Source organism: Octopus sinensis, linkage group LG3, assembly GCF_006345805.1.
Source record: "Octopus sinensis linkage group LG3, ASM634580v1, whole genome shotgun sequence".
Classification (NCBI taxonomy): domain Eukaryota; kingdom Metazoa; phylum Mollusca; class Cephalopoda; order Octopoda; family Octopodidae; genus Octopus; species Octopus sinensis.
Window position 1 is genome coordinate 159,336,869 of NC_042999.1, and position 20,388 is coordinate 159,357,256.

The 20,388-nt window shown below is 34.6% G+C and overlaps 1 protein-coding gene across 8 annotated transcripts in view; it reads right to left on the minus strand.

The window, feature by feature from the left end:
* The window catches only part of LOC115209866 (protein O-mannosyl-transferase TMTC4-like), a 382,774-nt gene that overhangs the window by 295,103 nt on the left and 67,283 nt on the right, over positions 1 to 20,388 (minus strand). For 4 of the 8 annotated variants that reach the window (XM_036501546.1, XM_036501545.1, XM_036501544.1 and 1 more), the window contains exon 1: positions 3,608 to 4,305. The exons of 1 other annotated variant lie outside the window; for it this stretch is intronic. The gene's annotated coding sequence lies outside the window, so the exon portion shown is untranslated. Of the gene's footprint in view, positions 1 to 3,607; positions 4,310 to 20,388 lie in introns of those variants that run through there. 3 more of the 8 variants (XM_036501543.1, XM_036501547.1, XM_036501548.1) reach the window with 3 other exon arrangements.

A 20,388-nucleotide genomic window follows, 5' to 3' on the forward strand; every position in this document is an offset into this window, starting at 1 on the left:
GAAGGAGTTCAAAAATAATACCGTTGCTGAAAGTGCCCTCAAGGGGTTCATCAGCTCCAGACCTCCAGATTTAATATGTTGATTGTAATGGTACTTACTCTGACGAATAAAATTCCCGTATTGTTGTAATATATTGTCATGAATTTCACGTTTCAAAAGGTTGCTTACATTTTACTCAGCCTGATCGATCTTTATACTTTGTATTTATGACCTGTGATCGATTTAATCGCCTTAACCCTCAAAGACACACATTTTTAGCCTTGTGTCCGTTTCAGATATTACCATGGATACTAGAATAGCTTACCAACAAGGAGCACAATACAAATGAATATACCAAGATAGAGAAATATGTTCATTTTAAAAACACAAGGGAGGCTCACACTTTACCCGCAAGGGAGCAGAATTTCACAAGCCGCTGATATTGAAGCATCAGGATGTCACAAAAAAACCCTCACATAACAATTCTAAACGGTTATCTACGTAAGAAGCACGACTAACTTGAAGGTCTCGTAGGGTGAAACAAGCTATTGGCAGACTTATTTGAAAGGAATCACGAAGAGACCATTACTCAGTTTTTGACATCTATCCATGCACAAGGGCTCTGCTTTGCATTCTTCTCCAGAAATTCCTTGCAGAACCTTTAGGGATAACCTATGACTCGGGAGTAGAGGAGGAGTAAAGGTTGAATAGAGTGTGCGAGATCCTGACGAATGCATTTGGACATATATGATGTTTCAATAACTGCGGGATTTTCCATATTTTTTTTAATTATTCTTTTCAAGTTTTTGTCTTATATTATCACTTATCTTCGCATCAATAGCAAGCAGTTTTTCACCGCTCCTCTGTTTTTAGTATAACTTGCTCGTCTCATCCTACATTTGTTTGTAAATCTCTTGTTCTTAAAGTTTCATATTAATGTAATTTGTATTTAGTTGGCGTCGCTCTTTAAAACAAAGAGCGTGCGCTAATTATTGTCGTCACTGTTGCTCCTTGACGTTCAAAGTCTTTTTTCTCATAGTTTCATTACTAATTACACAATATAAATAGCGCCTTTTGATTTTTTTACATCTGGGTATTCTTTTAACTCATTTGCAATTAACTCAATAAAGTTGAACGCTTTCTTTTAATTTTTCTCTCAGAACCGTTCAAAACTCTGGGCAAGGCATAAAAGAAAAAGAAGCAAAATTATCATCAATATCATTTGATACGAACACTGATTACTTCAGTCTTTTAGGATAAAGAGGAGCATAATACACACCTGCAAACATTTTAGTTACTAAGTAAGCAAAACAGTGAATAAGTGAAACAGTTACAACACTAAAGATGGCAAGTAAATCTGTTCCACCCTTCAGTTCCACCCTTCAGAATAAACGGTAACAAATCCCCCACTTCTTAACACTTTGCCATCGATCACAGATCCAGAGATTGCATGGATGGGGTTCACGTTTTGCTTGATTCAACAGACGAACTATTACACAGGTTACGACTTTGTTATATTAAACACAAAAACCAACAGTACCACTCCATTGTCTTAAGATAAAGTTTGAGGGCCAACTCCAAGAGTAATCAGCTGGAGAGATAGTAAAACAGTGATCATCAAACAAACTTTGATTATCCGAGAAATACTTAGCAAACCTTTGTAACAAAAACATCTTTACAGGATTTTTTCATTCAAGAAAGAGAAATAAAGAATGTTACCAATGTTGATAATGCCGAAAACGGAGCGAATATTTTCATGCATAATGAAAGGATTAGAAGTAGCTCTAACAAATATGTATGAAAATATTTTGTCTGTAGACCTAGAAAGTAGCTACGAGTCGATGTGCCTAGGATTTTTTTAATTGAGAACGAGGTGGAGGGCGGGTTACGCTGGTACGTTCCGTAGCTATCTATACATTGTCAACTTTACACTTAGACACGTGGAATATGACTATCACTGTCAAATATATTTGCTGCCTAAACGGTAATGCGAGTTGTGCTACCAGTTACAACACCGAAGATGGCCAGTAAATTTATTCCACCCTTCAGTTCTACCCTTCAGAATAAAACGGTGACAAATCCTCCACTTCTTAACAAAGCTTTGCCATCGATCACAGATCCACAGATTACAAGGGGGGGGTCACGTTTTGCCTGATTCAAAAGACTAACGATTGGACAGGTTATCAGTTTGTTATATCAAACACAAAAACAAACAGTACCACTCCATTGTGTTAAGATAAGGACTGAGGACCAACTCCAAGATTAACCAGCTGGAGAGATAGTAAAAAGCAAAGAAAAAGCAGTAGGCAACCGAAATGAATGGTAGTAGTTCGGTAGTAGTTCCTTTCCTCTGAATGATATTATGGTTTTTGAAGTGTTACTAGAGTATCGGAATGACATGCCTCAGGATTATAAAACAGACCATATGCAAGAAAGTAAAAAACCAGCCACTATGTAAACCCTACGAGAGTAGGTTAATCGTAAGATTACGCTTTGTTCATTACAAAATACTTCTGCTTAGACTTTAACCGCGGTGTGTGCGCGTTCTTCCCCAATTTAGCTCGTGAAATCTTTCGGAATAACAGATTCATTTCAAATAACAAAGGTGAGATAACAATATAAAATTATTTGAAGTGGTGGCGTGTTGAACTTCAATTTACCTACAGTATTCCCTTATGTATATATAAAGCCGAGTGTTTTTCAAGTTTATATTTTACCTTAATTGTTTTTGTTTTCCTATAACGTTTTAATTATTCTATAAATTTATTTGTTTTGGTCCAAACGATAAAAAACTTCACCCCGCATCTATTGAATAATGTCATTCCCTACTCCTCGTTTTCTTATATAATACACTTATCCTATCCCATACTTTTGTAATGACTATAGATTCAGCATTATGTTTTGTATGCATTAACGAAAGTGAATGTACTGCCTTCAGTGGGAAAATAGATTCAAGAATCATCATCATCATTATTATTATTATTATTATTATTATTATTATTATTATTATTTATCATCACCATCATCATTATCACATTATTATTATAATGATAATTATTATTTGAAACCTTAAAGAATCAGAGTTAATTCTCCTTCCAGGTTTGCATGACAATCCCTGAATAATAACAGAAAAGTTAAATAATATGAAAATACTAAAAATAAAGAAATAAATCACACTGGTTATCCGCAGTCTGTTTAACTATAAAAACGTTTTACATTGCTGTCAGAATTATACAAAGTTGATTTTTAAAGCAGTAACGACCTTTACAAATCTACATAGATTATGATGCATACACGTTGTATATGTCTAGATAAAAATAAAGTTGTAAATCTTTGGAAAAAGTTGAGGCCTAACTTGAAATATAACTCAATATTCTTATTAAATTGTACAAACAGAATGCGAAAAGTTTGAAACTATATAAAAGATAGAAATTGAAAATATAATCATTTTGGACTGTAGAAGTCCAATACATGAAATGTACATGAGTGTTTAATACCGGAAGATTTAAAAGAAAACATATATATATATACTAAAATGTATACAGAATTAATTTTCTTAAATAAAAACTATAATACAATTTTCACAGTAAAAATATTTAAATGATATAAAAATATGTAGGCTACTCACCTTATAATCTATATACTTTTAAAGGTATTTTCCCGATATACAAACATTGACCACTCCAAGTATTTCAGAGTGCTGAACTGTATCCTTATGTATCACAGCAGGCAGCATAAAACTGCAGAACTAAAGCAGATTACTAACATGATTAAAGAGACAAAAAAATGAGGTGGGTGGCTACCAAATATTTACAAAGAAATTCAAATAATCTCGGTGAAAAATTAATAGTAGCTGAATAATTTGGCTCATAAAAAGTATCTTTTCGATTATGTATAATTACTGAAGCTGAAAAACAACTTCATTACATATGCACAGACTATGCCTGAAAACAATCCAACAAATACTCATTTTCATATGCTTTTACGATGGGGCAGCAGGAAAAAAAATGAAGGAAAATAAACGAACAAAATAGTAACTGAAAGGAATATTATCCCATTCATACCCTGCTTCCACTTCCCATCAGTACACATCAGTCATTCATATGTATATGTTGTATTGGCTGATAACTTTACGAGAAACAATGCAACAACTATACAAAAGCAATGTAATTCCAGTTGCTCACGGCTTTCTTTAAACTCTTTATATTATCAATTGTTCGACCAGAATTGCTTATATCTAATTCATGTTTGGACTAAACTAGGATGCCTGCCGGTAATAATGGGAATGAAAAACAAAAGATATTGCCACATGAAAAAAAACATACTTAAGTGTTATGATTGAAAAGTTGTATAGAAATAATCTTAACCGAGAAGAGTGTTAGGTGATGCAACAATTGTGAGGATTAGAAATAGGTTTAACAGCTGGTGATAACATAGCGCTAATATACTTTACTTTCTTCTCTTTTATTTTCACCGCACTGAATCTACCAAGTTGCTGAAAAGTATGTATTATTCTTACTGCTGCTGACAGTTCTGTTGATTGTAAGAACTTCACTGGCACACTTTGAATCTATTCACAATTAGTAACAATTCACAAATGAAGGGAAAATACATAAAAACGCTAAACAATTCCAGTTTTCATTAGAAAATCTAAAATCATTCTTTGAGTTTAGAGTCTTAAACGAGAATGAAAACTGAAGTCGTGACGTTCATGCATTTCATACTCTTTCAATAAAGGAAAGTACTTTTGTTGAACATAGGGTTACAGAAATAAAAATAAATTTGGAGTGTTTTCTCAAGGAGAAATTGCTTTAATCTGAATTTTTTTACATTATAGCTGGTATATAAAATAAAATTATAATTAAAAAATTACAGTGGGGAATTTTTCCGAAATGGTGAAGTATTTTATATCATTTATTTCCTCACACATTGTGAAATTAAATCCATAAAAACTCAATTTTCATTTCACTTTCTTAATTCAGTCGGTGAAATATGTAGCTGTAATATACTGAAATTGATTATATTGACTGTACACATGAAGTTATTTTTACATTGAAGGCAGAGTGCCAAAGAAGAAAATACCAATATGTCAAACAAATTCTGAAAGAGTTGACAAAACAAAAGAAAAAAACCGAAAATACCAGATATTCTGCTTGTTCAGTATTTTTAAAAGGAAAAGAAAATTGCGATATTTTCCTTTGTTAAATATATTGGGTTAGTAAATTCTATTGTTTGTTAAATGATAAATACAGCGTTTGGTATCCAATTAATAAATTATTCTGCAGACATGTTTTGTTTCTCCTGAATGAGTAAAATCATGAAGTTAATATTTAATTTCTGATATTTGGAGTAACTTCTAAATGAAATATATGCTTTAGTCATTATGATTGCATCATTAAACAGTAACTAGGAATAAAATATTAATAGTTTCAGAAGCAAACATAATAGTAAATACGGTATTAGATTGTCGAGAAGTAAATATTTGTTGACATTTAATCTATAGAGAATAAATAAAAAAAAACAGTAATGCTATGAGTAGATAACACATCTGATATATAAATAAGCATATAAATATATGAAAGAATGTAGTTGAACGACGAATTAACAAAATTCCTTTATTTTCGACATATGTTTCGAAGGCTGCATATTCCTAATTGCGAAGGAATAAGGAGTATATTATGCCGCTTTCTCATCAGGAAAAGCAAGGAACTTATGTCAACATCAAGATGCACAAAAAACTTTTAGATGACTGCTCACACGGAGCCCATATATGTTACATCGGTATCTGTAGTAGTGAAAACTGTTTTAGACAAAATTGTATCATAGTAAACACAAATTATTAGTATGAGTTAGTCTGCACCATTTGTATGTGTTGCAATGCATCACCATAAGCAGTACCAACACTAATACCAAACTAATGATGGAATTTGTAAGTAGTCACTCAACTTTCTAGAAATAGCTACATCTTTTCCAAATTGCATCTTACAATTTGAATGGGAAGGACGCATCGTATTGTGTAATTACAGTCTTAGTTACTCTATATTAGTAAAAATTCATGCATTGCTCATGCTAGAAATAGTTTCGATCGTTGGTCAATTCAATCAATGAACTTAAGACTAAACAGCAAAATTTTTGTGTTAATAAGTTGACTTTGTAATCGCATAGTTCGCCAAGGGTATATTTTCATTCGTTCTAATATTTTTATTTATTTATTTAATTTTTTTAATTTTATCTAGTTTCAGCTCACGAGCTGTGGCCATGCTGGGGCACCGCCATTTAATCTCCATATTTTGCAAGGTTTTTATAACTTTATTAGAAACTAGCGTTGTTAGAGAACTGTACTTTAGCCGATGCTAGAACATAAAATCTTAACAATATATGATGATAATAAATTGAGTTAGCTTTAATTTACATTGCAAAGTAGTTGGTTGCTGAGGTGGGTTATAATAAGCGAAGACTAAAGCCTAGAGGAAACAGACTGTTGTAGTTTCTTCGTAAATTTTGTGTTTTGCTTCGTTTTGTAGTTATTTTGCTTCTAGAATATAAAATAGATGAATGCCATATGTTTTTTTAGTTTTAATTACAAAATAAAACCTCATGAAATTCGAAATTGGGCTTACCCTCCTAACGTTAGGCTAGGCTTGTGTCCATCGTATACGTGTCTATGAGTATGTACGTGTATGTATTCCTGTTTATGTGTATGGTGAACAATAAAAAAACTGTATTAGGTAACTTAGACATTCAATTAATTTTCTCGAATTATATATGGATGCTAATGATAATATGATGCTATACAGGTACGAATACTGATGTCGAATAAAACTCCTGAAGACGGTGCTTTAGCATGGTTGAAGTTCCATAGCTGAAACCAGTAAAGGAATAACAAAAACTTTTGCTTTCTATTTTAGCGTCGTCATCATCATCATCATCATCCTTCTCATCCTCTTCTAGATCAGCATCATTATCATCCTCATAATCATCATGATCATCATCAATATTTAATTAAGTGGATGTCATTATCCGTCTTACATACAATTTATTTCATATCAGTCTTTTACAATAAACTTAATCGAGGTTAATTATTCGTTGTATCCTTACCTAGTTTTATAAATATTCATAGCGTGACGTATGACGCCAGGAGCAACACGAACTTACATCTAGAGCGTTGTCCCTAAAACACAATCTTTTATTGAAAAACATTAAGGAAATTTCACTACACAAAAATAATCTATAAGTCAATAATCTATTAATCAAAATAGTTCCACTTTTACTAATTATTTTGTTAAGTGTTGCAGAAAGAGGTAACTTTTTGGCTCGCAAATTAATCTTGTTTAATCTTCTGTACTTAGGTTTCATTTCTCATTCTCCCTAAATCTTTTTGGAAAATTGTGAAATTCACTCAATCTCATTTTCTTTCTCAAAACAGTTTGATAATCTTTGATTATATCTTAAGAGACATTTTTGTTTATATTTACCAGTAGCAATATATTGATAAGGACACTTTTTGTTTTTGAAAATTCATTTATGAAATATATACCAGTCTAAAAATATTTTTGAGTAATTCGGAAGTTTCAAAAAGTATCCGATAAATGTATCAATATGTTTCATTTATAATAATAAGTTTCAATAAAATATAGCACGAAAATGGAAGTGCCTAATCTACAAAAGTTTTAAAATAAGCAATTACAGATTAAACAGAGAAAATGTCAGAATATGTGACAACTTAAATTCAAATTTCGATAAAGATTAATAATCTATTTACAACAGTAATTTTACAAAAATAGATTCTAAAATTGAAAGATATTGAAATATTGGCCAAATATTGATCGAAGAAAATAATTAGGACAAGAAAAAGAAAGAAATTAAATGCCAAAAGGGAGAAATGCTAAAAAAGTAGAAAAAAATAAACTTCTAAAAATAGAAACTGGGTTAAATATTTTAAGCGCTAACAATACAATTTGTCTTATATCGACTAATTGCGATTTTACTTTTTAGAGAGGATTAGAATACGCTGGAAACAAATCTTCTCTGCAAGTGATTAAGAAAATTATAGTTCCATCAGGGGAAATCATCGGTAGCAACTAAATTGCTGCTATAATTAATTGAGTCCTCGCTACGTTGGTTACCCAACTCTTACGTGTAATGGCATCATTCAAATTGTTTTTATCTGTAGAAATTAAATTGAAAAAGAAACGAAATATCGTACAGAATCTTAAATAATTAAAATGTTAACTTACCGTTTATGGTTAACCACTATAATTTGTAAATAGAATTCTACGACGGAATTAAAAAACATTCGAGCACTTAACATTGTAAAGAGCGTGGAACAGTAAAATAATGGATACTCATGAGTGTGTGTGTGTTTGTTTTGAAAATACGTGTGTATATATTTATATATATGGTGGTGGATGGAAGCATTCCGTCGGTTACGACGACGAGGGTTCCGGTTGATCCGATCAACGGAACAGCCTGCTCGTGAAATTAACGTGTAAGTGGCTGAGCACTCCACAGACACCTGTACCCTTAACGTAGTTCTCGGGGATATTCAGCGTGACACAGAGAGTGACAAGGCCGGCCCTTTGAAATACAGGTACAACAGAAACAGGAAGTAAGAGTGAGAGAAAGTTGTGGTGAAAGAGTACAGCAGGGATCACCACCATCCCCTGCCGGAGCCTCGTGGAGCTTTAGGTGTTTTCGCTCAATAAACACTCACAACGCCCGGTCTGGGAATCGAAACCGCGATCCTATGACCGCGAGTCCGCTGCCCTAACCACTGGGCCATTGCGCCTCCACATTTATATATATATATATACTAATCTTCCCGTATCAACACATTTCATTCTGTTCCCTTGTGTCTCTAATATTCAAGAGAGTAGAATATTACCAAATAATGTTCTATAACAAATTTATTTCCCAAGGCGGCGAGCTGGCAGAAACGTTTGCACGCCGGGCGAAATACGTAGTCATATTTCGTCTGCCGTTACGTTCTCAGTTCAAATTTGGCCGCGGTCGACTTTGCCTTTCATCCTTTCGGGGTCGATTAAATACATACCATTTACGCACTAGGGTCGATGTAATCGACTTAATCCGTTTGTCTGTCCTTGTTTGTCCCCTCTGTGTTTCGCCCCTTGTGGGTAGTAAAGAAATAGGTATTTCGTTTGCCGTTACGTTCTGAGTTCAAATTTCGCCGATGTCAACTTTGCCTTTCATCATTTCGGGGTCGATTAAATAAATACCAGTTACGCACTGGGGTCGATATAATCGACTCAATCCGTTTGTCTGTCCTTGTTTGTCCCCTCTGTGTTTCGCCCCTTGTGGGTAGTAAAGAAATAGGTATTTCATCTGCCATTACGGTCTGAGTTCAAATTCCGCCGAGGTCTACTTTGCCTTTCATCCTTTCGGGTCGATAAATTAAGTACCAGTTACGCACTGGGGTCGATATCATCGACTTAATACGTTTATCTGTCCTTGTTTATCCCCTCTGTGTTTCGCCACTTGTGGGTAGTAAAGAAATATGTATTTCGTCTAACTTTATGTTCTGAGTTCAAATTCCGCCGAGATAGACTTTGTCTTTCTTCCTTTCGGGGTCGGAAAATCAAGTACCAGTTGCGTACCAGTACGCAACTGGTACTTGATTTTCGATCTAAACGACTGTCCCCCTCCCCAAAAATTTAGCCTGGAGTAGAAAAGTATATTGCCTTCCAGGTGAGCTGCCAACATTCTGAAAATATAGCTGAAGTAGTTTTTGCATTTCTAAAGATATTGTCTGAGTGAATTTTTCTTGCCTCCGTCACCTAACCAGGTATTGTTTTCTAGGTGATTCAGTACAAGTATAAATTCATGAGTGCTAATTATATTTGTGAATCCTAGGGAAAGTTTTCCTTATGCCTTCAGTTCTTATCGTAGCAGTGAATTTCTTGCCGATTACAAGGAACAGTTGTGGATCTCTTGTAATTATTATTCTTCTCCTCTTTTTATGTATTATTTGTTTTGACAGTATTATATTACATTCTTCCATATTACCCTCTAGTACACTTGATCGTCCGTGAAGCTGATGCATAATCCTGTTTTAAACCGACTATGTCTGACATGCAAAACGCCTGTAAATTTAAAGGAAGTGCAGTGAAAATAGTCAATTACGCTGCCTCTCGTGTTCTGTATAATATATAGTGAATTGAGAATATCATTACGCCAACAGACACGAATTGCTTTATTATCATTTCTTTATAGTTAATCAATCGGTTAAATATTTTACCAACTTCCTAATCAATCATTTGTTTAATGTAGTGATTAAACAACCAACACAAAAAAAAAAACGATTGGTTTGTTGGTTAGATATTTGGCCGATTGACTCACAATAAAGGAGTGATATTAAACCAATTCGTGTTTATTATTATTATTATTATTATTATTATTATTATTATTATTATTATTATTATTATTATTATTATTGAGTGAGAGAGCAGTGCATGCCATCAAAGTGACACTAGGGTACAAATATACGAAGCCCAGTATACCCATCATGACTACCCGTTCTGATAAGGGTACACTAGGCACATGATAGATAGATAGATAGATAGATACATACATACATACATTGGTAGGTAGGTAGGTAGGTAGGTAGGTAGGTAGGTAGGTAGGTGTGTTGGATAGATAGACAGTGTCGTGGGATGTGTGCGGGATGTTGTGCAGGATGCTGTGCAGGATGCTGTGCGGGATTCTGTGCGGGATGCTGTATGTGTGTTGGCAGCTACCGTCTACTTAGAATTTGTAGTAAGTGAGGGCGCTTAGCCTATTGGTTTGGCTGTTGCACTCACGATCGAAGAACAGGGTTTCCTTTGCTGACCCAGGTGGTAAGTGGTGTTCTTGAGCAAAACACTTCATCTCACATTGCTCTGCTATCACTTTGACACCTGCTGGCGTTTGGTACATTGTGCACCTGTTCAGGTAAAGTCGAATTAGTGGAAAGAGTGAGCTACTGTACAGCATATACATTTGCTCATTATGAACAAATAGCTTGTGTCAGTTCCGCAATAAATTGCGGCGGACTACGAGAGACTACCATCATCGTCTTAGTTTTGGTAACAAGAAGATATGCACCTTGATACACCTTGATATTCAATTTTCATTTTCATTTTGAATCTCTTTTAATTCATTGATTTGGTATTATATGAATGCAGCTTATATGAAATATGTGAAGATACCAAGTTCTTTTGCACCCGTTGTTTTCTTTGGGCGATTTCCAACGATGCTGAGTCAGGTAGAATCTGTAAATGATTTAATAAACTTATCGTGCACTAACTGAAGTAGTATGAAATTGTATTTATTGCTGTCTTTCTGCGTGTTATTTAATTTTTTCATGTTTTTAACTGTACTGTGAGAGCCGTATGTTTAGAACTCCTAGTTTTTTTTTGTTTTTGTTTTTGTTTTTGTGTTTCGGCTTGTCTGTGTTAATGTATTTATTATTTTATGAAATCTGGTATATTTAGCAATATTTCATGTTTTGATGATGATTTCAGAACATATTAGGGATTGTTGCAGTTGCTATTTTCGTTGTTATTTAGTCCACAGTCGAACCAATTCTACTATATGGCTCAGAAACTTGAGAGGCGGTTGGATGGAACCTACACTCGCCTCCTTATGAGAGCTCAAAATCTCTCGTGGAAGCGTCATCCAACCGAAATGCAAATATATGGGAAACTACCACCTGTGTTATCTCTTGTGAAAAGTAGGAGAGTCCAGTTTGCTGGACATTGTTGTAGAGCTGAAAAAGAAGTAATTTCTACTCTTCTCCTCTGGAAGCCATCTACTCGCAATACCAGAGGGCGCACACTCTTCTACCATGATGTAATCTCCAGGAGGCGCAATGGCCCAGTGGTTAGGGCAGCGAACTCGCGGTCGGAGGATCGCGGTTTCGATTCCCAGACCGGACATTGTGAGTGTTTATTGAGCGAAAACACCTAAAAGCTCCACGCGGCTCCGGCAGGGGGTGGTAGTGAACCCTGCTGTACTCTTTCACCACAACTTTCTCTCGCTCTTTCTTCCTGTTTCTCTTGTACCTGTATTTCAAAGGGCCAGCCTTGTCACATTCTGTGTGTCACGCTGAATCTCCTCGAGAACAACGTTAAGGGTACACGTGTCTGTGGAGTGCTCGGCCACTTGCACGTTAATATCACGAGCAAGCTGTTCCGTTGATCGTATCAGCTGGGACCCTCATCGTCGCAACCGACGGAGTGCTCCTATAATCTCCAGGGATACAGGCATCCAGCAACAGGACCTCCGTAATGCTATGATGGACCGTGAAGTCTGGCGTAGCATGCTAAATTCCAATGTCTCGACCACGGTCGAACAATGATGATGATTAGTCCTAAGTCGGCCCTGATAGAGCAGGCCCATGATCAACGACATATCATTGCCTTTGCCATCTTTTTCTTATATATTATCTTATATAGAATCCAATGTTACCTTTGTTGGATGTAATTTGGAAAAGATTTGACTACTAGGCTGAACGCCATCATAGTCATTTCTGAAAGAGTACTACAGTCAATGTGGCTTTTGGGCCGTGGTTATTGCTAGTCAGAAAAGAGATGACGAATTTGGTAGGTGTTAAATATAATCTGTGTACTATTGCGCTTGCACGAAGGGCGTGTCAGATAGATCGGTGCGGTAGTTTTGGGATAGCGCATACTGCATGTAATTTCCTCTCAGCTTTCAGTTGTTGCAGGAAGGCGAAAATAAGAACTGAGTCCCAAAGACTCCTTTAGTAAATACACAGCGTATCTACTACTTAGACTCTTACCGTTCCTTTACATAGCCGCGCACGGAGAGGAAGAATAGACTCCAGACATAAGGCAGGTAAGCACACTGGGATGTGGACATGCTCTGGCGTTGTTATTTGTATATTCTAGTTGGGCAACCAGATTAGTGAGTTATAATGTTTGCTGGTACCTGTCCCGGTCTTTACAGAATGAATACAACAGGGTAATCGATAAATAAAGCATCAATCCAATATTAAATTGGCAACCTCTCTCGCTTACTCGCCTTTTTTCTCTTTCTTTCTCTCTCACTCCCTTCCCCCCTCTCTCTCTATCTCTCTCTCTCTCTTTCCAATCAACTCTGGTCAGACCTTGAAAAAGATGAAATTCCCCAGATTTTAGAAGGAAATGTTAAGACCGTTTGTAAGTATGTTTGGGGAAGGAGAGTGTGTGCCTGCGTAGTAGTAACTGATTTTAGAGAATCTAAATGTAAAAGGAATCCACTTCCTGACCCCGTAATATGAAACACTTATTTTGACGGGTTAGGTTGTTGATGTAAAGGACTTTTTACGAGATTTCATTGCTTACTTTGCTTTTTATACACACATTCGTTTGTTTTCTGGTTTTCTTTTGCTTATTTTCAGTGTTTTATTTCTAAGAGCTGACAAGTTTCATTTCTGTTGTACGTGGTGTTAGTGAGGTTATTTTTAATATTCGATTGGTCACCTTCATGTACGTAGTTACGGATTTATGCATGTTTAGTTGCGGAATATATATACATATGTACATATATGAGTTTCTGTATACATACATATATACATATGTACTGTTGTGTCGACGCCCCCAGACGATGAAGTAGACTAGCCCAATATGTAGATATGGAGGGAGACGTTTAGACGTCGAGACGTCAGAGTAAAGACGAGGGCAGTAGAGCGCAATGGTAAACTAGAACAGAGGAGAGTAGAGTTAAGTAGAAGGCATCCGAACGTGCGACATAACACATACATACATACATATATACATACATAGATACGAACATATATACATACATAGATACGAACATATATACATACATACATACGAACATACATACATACGAACATATATACATACATACATACATACATACGAACATATATACATACATACATACATATGAACATACAAACATACATACATACATACATACATACATACATACATACATACATACATACATACATACGAACATATATACATACATATCAACATACATACATACATGCATGCATGCATACATACATACATACGAACATATATACATACATACATACATACATACATACGAACATATATACATACATACATACGAACATACATACATGCATGCATACATACATACATAGATACATACATACATACATACATACATACATACATACATACATACATACATACATGTGTTATCCACATCCTAAGCAGTTATCCAAAAGTGTTTTAGGGGTGTCACCTATCGATGATACATGATGTTGAAGTCAAGACACAGTATAATGAGATCCGTGGGAAGGATAATCCCGAGGCCAAATAGTTAATAAGCACAGTATGGCAGAGGTCATAGTCACTCATAATATGAAAGAATACTAGTGGAATGTCCCAGTGTAACATTCAACAGAATGTAAACATAATAGAACTGATATAAGGATTTGGGGAGTGAGAATAAGAAACAGTGTACAGTAGCGGAAATAAGTTGCCAAGCGGATGTTAACATAAAGCTAAAGAGCAACAAAAATGAAAACACCTCCGCTGAACTATTGAGAAACTTACAGTTACTCTATGACAAATTCAGGTTTATACCTGTAATAATTGAGGCACTAGAGCAGTGGTTCCCAAACTATGAGTCGCGACCCACAGATGGGTCGCGAACGGAATCTTAGTGGGTCGCAAAAAGTTATAAAATTACGCATTGGCTTTGATTAACTGCTGTCTATCGAGATAGTTCAAGACTTACTCAGTAGAGTTAAGTGGGTCGTCATAAACCGGTGTGATAAATAGTGGGTCGCGACTCTAAAAAGTTTGGGAACCACTGCACTAGACTATGTAATAAATTGCTTAAGCATTAATCTTGAGAAATTAGGCTTCTGAAATCCAGAAAGGAGAATGCTGATTTGATGATTACAGATCTAGGTCATCCATGAAACTATAAAATGTGGAAAAATTTGTCATTTAACTATATATGCGCATGTCTAGATACGTAACTATATGCATGAGGATACGTACATAAAACAAAACATACAAATTTGCACATGCACTGACACATGCACAAATATCTTGTTGAAGATGTTGAAATTCCAACGATGGAGACTTAGATCTTTCTCTATTGGTAAGAAACTTTGAAATAAAACTGAATTACATACATACTGAATTCATAACTCTGTGCTGTCGAATACATTGAACAGAGATTTATGGGAGTATTTCAGTGGCTTCTTTTGAAGTCTGAAAGGTTTTGTGCTTATTGTGGGTGTCATGATAATAAAACGGTTACTGGAAGAGAGTTAATAATTCGGATAGTTTAGCGTGTAGAGAAGCAAGTAATATCAGAAGAGAAGTGAATGTATGTATGATTTACGTTTTGGGATTATTTAGGTATATTGGTCACCTTGAGTGTCTGTATAATGTAAAGATAGTCTACTAATCTAGTTCCACTTGTGTTTTATATATATATATATATATATATAATAATAATAATAAATATTAGGGAATGAATCCAAAATTACAGGGAAAAATCAGATTTAGGGTTAAATCCAATTTTATAGTAAAATATTATATAATATAATTCGAGACAAAACCACTATTTTAAAACCAAACAAGAAAAGACTTAATCAATACATAAAATTTTAATATAAATTAAATAAATAAATATTTATATTAAAATTTTATGTATTGATTAAGTCTTTTTTTGTTTGGTTTTAAAATAGTGGTTTTGTCTTGAATTATATTATATATATATATATATATGGGGAAGGTGTTTGTATGTGTGTATGTATATATAGGTATGTTTTACATATGTTCTGTGTTATCTGCATTAAGAAAAACCTTCCTGTTTGATGGCTTTTGTGAGTGCGTCAGGGTGTTACATTTACTACGTGTATGTAATCGATTGAGATAGAGTAAGACTTGTGCCGATAGGTATTCATTTACTATACTCTATTTATCTTCCTGTTTCTTTTCATCTCGAATGTTTGTATGTATAGAATATTGTCAAACCCCGTTTATGCTTGGTTACTGTTTGTGACATGCATGTCACTTATCTATGGTCAACTGTTTTCACTGGCAGATGTACGGCTTTAGTCACTATTTAATTCATTATGCAAGATGAAATTCCCCTTTCTACTTAGCATAAACCAGTAATATATACTCACTATAAACGCATTCGTATCATCAGCCCTCCAGGAACATAAGGTCATACGGAACTGTAATTGTCAGAATCTGGTTTCAGAATGTACCATTCATTTTGTTGATATTGTAACATTGACTGTTCACATTCATAAAAATCTGGTTCTTTATTTTAATTGTAAGACCAACCTGGTAAACCATAACTTCCCTTTCGATTCCTCCATTAACTTCAATTTTCTTCAAATTTAATTGCCTACCCTGGCAACATTTCAACAAACAAGCCAGCGAATATCTTCTTTTAGGTTACTCGACCAACAAGATATTGTAGCCTCAATCTTTCTCAAATCCCACCGAACCATCTTTAAAAAGGATAGCTACATAGTGCACTTAGAAGTATGCTATCTAAAAACTAAAATTATAACGGACGATATCATTGCTGAAATGTCTTGAACGATGTGCACACTCAATCAGGGGTGGCTTGTGACTAAACAAAATCAGTTCAACTAAACACAGTCTTCCATGAAAAGTTCCGATTCAGCTATTATTTCCAATCTTTCATTTGGAAAATGTTTTAGCATTCACATGTTTTCTTAACAAACGTTAATTAAAATCCATCCATTTGTTTATTTGTCTAATCATGCATGAAAAATGTCCAAGTTTTTGTATCAATTGGCCATGTGCATATCAGCATCGTCGATTTTCTTCCTCTGGTATTGCATTATGAAAAATACCCAATGGATTTGTCACGCCGTACGTTAAAAGTCGCCAAAGACTTTCATCAGAAACAATATCTTTTCAACAAAGTTTGAGAATGATGTACTATAATTTTTCATAAGTTATTTACTGCATTTTCTTTAGCGGAAAATATTATTCACACAGAAACAAAATTGATATATCAAAGTGATAAAATACTTCATGTAAAATTCTTTCTCCTACATAAAAATTATTGTCAAAATCACTTGACGCATCTCCATTAGTTTTTTAAGATAAATTTTATATATTTCAAAACTTCCTAATTTAACTAACACTTGTGAACTTTGCTTTGTTATTGGCAGAGCGAGAAGAAATTTTGAAGAAACCAAATGTTTATGTTGTTTACGCGAATATGCATTGTTTCCAATTAATAGCAATCAGTAAGGCGGCGAGTAGGCAGAATCGGGCAAAATGCTTCGCGGTATTTCGTCTGTCTTTACGATCTGAGGTTCACTTTGCCTTCCGTCATTTCGGAGACGATACTAATAAACTGACCTGCCAACTTTTCTTATTCCAGATTGAGGAGACGGCTTTAATTGCAATTTAAACACACTCTTCTAAATACTCCTTGTCACTACTTTGTAGAATGCAGTCGGGACGTGAAGACAATTTCAAAACTCGCTATAGTATAATAGAATATAGAAAATATCGAATAATAGAATATAGAAAATATATTGAATATAGAAAATATCGAATAATATAAACCAGGGCAAAACACACTACAGAAATGTGTGAAATGCCCCAGACTGCTAATAGACTAACTTGTATGACCCGAGAATCTATTTTGCGCTTGTACAAGAGGCAATGCAAAGTAAGCACACCGGGTAGCTAACGATGATCCCCTTTTCTACACAAAGGTTATATCTATAGTCACCAAGTCCCCTTTGACCAAACGGTCAACAGAGAGAAGTTTGCGAAAGTTTTGAGGGATCTCAGGAAGAAATTTCTAGGCAAACGACCAGAACACTTACATCAGTACAATGCACCAGTTCACAACTTCATCCAGCTACTTGATAAAAACGAGCATCAAGACTGTCACTCAGTCTTACTACAGTCCCAACGCCTGCTCTCTGTGATGTTTGGCTATTCCCCCAAACTGAAGAAGATGAAGGAGACTGTGACAAGGAGCTTAGATACTTTCCCTTTCGAGAACAATCATGTGACCTTCACAAAGTGTCTGGAGCAGTATAGCATGTGCATTGAGATGATGAGAGTTCTGGACTACTTTTGAAATTAATAAATCTCTCACTTGAAAATGTCTCAAAACTTCTGGATTGTAATCTGTATTTTATATTTTTATTTCCCAAAACTAATTTTTGAGAGGTTATTATAGTTTTAAAGAAATTACATAAATAATTTTATTAAAAATTATTATTAGAGCGGTGGTATTTCTTCCAGGTGCTAAGGTCAACCTTTCCTTTCATCCTTTCGGGATAGATGTCTACCAACCCTATTAGCAGTCAAGTAATATGGTCGATACAACCGATTGCACTCCTCCACAAAATCTTAGGTTTTGTACGATGTAAAAAAATATATTGTTATTATTAATGCTGTCAGATTAACAAAATTTGATGCTTTGATTTAATTTGTGCCACATTCTCATATCTAGCACTTTATATGTTTTATTTTACTATAAAATCTTCTCGAAAGCTGGTTTTCCAGAAGTTATTGTTAAAGAAACATATACAAAAGATTGTGAACAATACAATTATAGAGAAAATATTGTAAACAATAGATATCATTTGCCTAAGTCAAATATATATTAACTGGAATATCATTATTAGCGTAGCCTAGAAAGTTTCTTATAAACCAAAGTATCCTTTTATTGGAATTTTTATTGCGTCCAGATCAACACGGATTAAGCAGACCTTAAATGAAAGGTGTTCCAGTCACCATCATTCTGTCTTTTTAATGAAGTGTATTTTGCGTGCAATATCTAACAAGCACCCTGTTCATTAAGGGAACACAATGAGATTTGAGGGAGATCTGGCTGCTCTTTCTAGTAATTCAAGCAATCACGTAGAAGCTTCTTCATATATTCTGTATTTAGTATATGCTGTTGAGATTAGTTATATTTTATCTGCAACATGGCTGTAATATAAGAAATCTTTAGATATCTGTGAGAACACGATGGTCATATATAGTTATTAAATATCTTAAGTGAAACATGCAGATGAAGACCACAATACCAGCCAACTCCCCTTATTAATTCTTCTTGACTATCATGAGAATTATACTTTCTTATAAAGAAGTCGATGAAACAAATCGATTAAATGCAAATACAGCTTAACTAACACCTTGTTAGCTCAATAATTCTGAGAAAGATTGAGTTCATTCTGTTTAAAATTTAATCGATATATAAATCAATCAAGGCTCGTGAATAAAGATTGATTTTGTTGTTTCTATATCTAGTTAAACATACATTTTTTTCGTGTCAAAGTTGAAGCTTGACATGACCAAAATGAATATGATAAGAAAACTAAGTCTTTCTTCTACAGTGAATCTTCTTTTTACTAAACGTTCAGATTTTATGAGACAATAAATCTTTTCATATCTAGTGATAAGTGAACAAACTGTTTTGATGATAACAAATAACATGATAAATGTAGTTAAATATTTATCAAAACGATTTAAGGATTGCAAGCTGAGCATAAAATAAGTCTATGGGACAATAATTTAGAAATATGGGAAATATGTCATAATACAATTCCAATAAATTAAAATAACGACGAACAAAATTTGAAGTTTTAGCAGTTAAAGCAATAGACGCCAACTTTTTTTGTAAATAACAGAATGTGTTATGAATTTATATTTTTTAATTGATAAAGAAATAATACTTTTAGTTTCTTCCCAGAATCTCCAAATCAGAACGTTCATTACCCGTAAAATTTCTAAGATGCCCCAATAGTAAGAATAATAAGCAAAATTCTAAGAAATAAGTCATCTTTAAACGTAATCCCCGAATGGCGGTGGGTTTGCAAAAGCGTTAGAATAGGTTAAATCTGGTTATTTAAATTTTAGTTCAAATACCACTGAGATCGAAGAAAGATTGTAGCAGTTACATATTTGGGTAGTTGATATTGACTAAGACCCTGATTCTCAAAATTACTGGGCTTGTACCTAAATTGGAATATTATTAATACTCGATGGAGTTGTGCATAGACAGAAACAATAAAGCGTTTCGCTGTCTCTTCGTTCTAAATTAAATCCTACCAAAGGCGCAGGAGTGGCTGTGTGGTAAGTAGCTTGCTGACCAACCACATGGTTCCGGGTTCAGTCCCACTGCGTGGCATCTTGGACAAGTGTCTTCTGCTATAGCCCCGGGCCGACCAATGCCTTGTGAGTGGATTTGGTAGACGGAAACTGAAAGAAGCCTGTCGTATATATGTATATATATAAGTGTATGTGTATATGTTTGTATGTCTGTGTTTGTCCCCCTAGCATTGCTTGACAACCGATGCTGGTGTGTTTACGTCCCCGTCACTTAGCGGTTCGGCAAAAGATACCGATAGAATAAGTACTGGGCTTA